The sequence below is a fragment of the Crocodylus porosus genome, unplaced genomic scaffold (assembly GCF_001723895.1).
Source record: "Crocodylus porosus isolate Cpor-Errol unplaced genomic scaffold, CroPor_comp1, whole genome shotgun sequence".
NCBI classification, from domain to species: Eukaryota; Metazoa; Chordata; order Crocodylia; family Crocodylidae; genus Crocodylus; species Crocodylus porosus.
In genome coordinates, this window is record NW_017728947.1 from 73,781,435 (window position 1) to 73,783,974 (window position 2,540).

Below are 2,540 nucleotides of genomic sequence, written 5' to 3' on the forward strand. Positions count from 1 at the left end.
TTTATTTATATTGTGGTCATTGGGAAATTAGTCTGCTCTTTCCTCCCAACATGTAAAATTGTTTGCTAACTGTTTTTACTACTGTTTTTTTTTACATCACAGTCTTCAAAATATGCAGACTACACAGAAATCTTCACAGTACTCATAACTGCATGTTATGTAGGTTTTAATTCTGGCATATTTTAAATGTTTACTGATGTCACATTTCTTATGCTAAGCCAGTCAGATGTTTAGTACAGTCTAGGAGGAATAACTTTGTCTCAGTCACAGCAATGCAAATCAACAGTAACTCCATTGTCATCGGTATAGTTACATTGGTGTTACAGAGAACAAGATTTGACTCCTTACATTAATGCCAGAACAAAAAAAAGAAACAAGCTAAATGAAATCTTTTTAGTGCTAGAAAAGCACTCCCCTCAGTGAGTAGTGAATGAAAAAGATGAAGAAATGAAGAAATGAAGCCTCATAGTTATGTATTTATATGTATATGTATGTATGTATGTGTATGTATGTATGTGTGTATATATATATGTATTTATATTTATATATGCATATATAGTACATATGTACATATACAAGCCATTATTTTTACCTGCATCTTACCTACACATGATGCTGTTATAGAAATATGGATGCTATTTAAATCCTACAAAATTTAAAACTGCTCAGTCCGGGATTTTCAGAAGAGCTTCCTGAATTTGTGCACTTAATCTATGTTCGTTGTCATATAAGTTGGTGCTAAAGACTCATTCCCTGATTTCAAAAAATATTCCAAGCTATGCCAGAATAAAAATATCCTTTATGTAAAAGTCCTTAAAGTAGCTAATCAACATGAAAAATGTCATTAGGTGAGAAAAAAATTGCAACTTTTTCTTTGTAAATTTAACAGTACTTTAAAAACACTCCTTGTGAATACAGACCTCCTTATTTTAATCATATTTTATTTCTCCTAGTGCTGATCTGTCCAATGATCTCAACTAAAATCAAGTTTAGATGTATATTAGTCCATAGCTAATTAAATATTTCAGTACTATAACTTCTAAATTATTATCTGTCCAGATGATACAATCCCAGGCAATCAGTTTCTTCTCCACAGATATACCCTCCTCATCAATACATTACATCTACCATCAGTTTCCTCATTCTGTAATATTTGTGACTTAACACTTTCTATCTTTGGACAAATGAGGTGACCAACACTAAATACATTAGTCAAAACAATGCTTTGTAAAAAATAGCAGAGGATCCTTACACCTGCATAACATCCACAAGCCAATAGAGTATAGAGATGAAGTACACAGCCCCACCAGGGAAGACACCTTGTTGAACCTGGTGCTGGCCACGGGCAATGACCTGGTGAGGGAGCTGTGGGTGCTCGACCACCTGGGCGACAGTGATCATTGCCTGCTGGTATTCACCATCCAGTACAAGGTGGTAAAGGCCTGCAGCAAGGCAACAGCTCTGGACTTCAGGAGGGCAGACTTCAATGATTTAAGGATAATAGTCAGGGAGGCACTGAGGTCCCAGAGGGGAGGGAGTCGGGTGTCCAAAAAGAGTGGTCGCTCCTTAAGGAGACGATCCTCCAAGCCCAAAAAGAGGTAATCCCAACATGGATCAAAGGGGGCAAGAGGGCACAAAAGCTCCCATAGCTCACTAAAAGCATCTGGGAATGTCTCCTAGCTAAAAGGGAGGCGCACACCCAGTGGAAGGGAGGGGCCATCACCAGGGAGAATTATACTGGGGTTGCAGGGGGGCTGTCAGGAAGGCCAAGTTGTAGATGGAACTGGGACTAGCAACCCAGGTCAATGATAACAAGAAGTCCTTTTTTAAATACATAGGGGGCAAAAAGAAGGTACTGGGTAACATGGGGCCCCTGCAAGACACACTAGGAAATCTGGTCATCACACCAAATGACAAAGCTAACCTATTTAACAATTTCTTTGCCTCCATTTTCCTAAGCAGAGACCAGATCAGCACCCCCACTGGGACCCCCTCAGGTCCCAGGGGAGGCACACCCAGGCCAAGGGTCAGTGAGGATCTAGTCAGGGAACTTCTGGAGGGACTGGACATATTTAAATCAACTGGTCCTGAAGATTTCCACCCCAGAGTGCTGAAGTAATTAGCTGAGGTCATTGCGGGACCCCTGGCATGGCTTTACAAGCACTCGTGGTGCTCTGGTGTAGTGCCAGAGGACTGGAAGAGGGCCAAAGTGGTTCCCATTTTCAAAAAAGGGAGGAAGGAGGACCCAGGAAAATATAGGCCAGTTAGTCTTTCCTTAATCCTGGGTAAGCTTTTTGAGAGAAATATTCTGGCACATGTCCACGAGGGGCCAGCAGGGGAAGTTATGCTTAGGGGCAACCAACACGAGTTCATTAGAGGCAGGTCCTGTCAGACCAACCTGGTGGCTTTCTACGACCAGGTCACCAAATCCTTGGATGCAGGGGTAGCAGTGAACATAGTCTTTCTGGACTTTCAGAAGGCCTTCAACACTGTCTCTCACCCCATTCTCATTAAAAAAACTGAGGAACTGTGGTATCAAC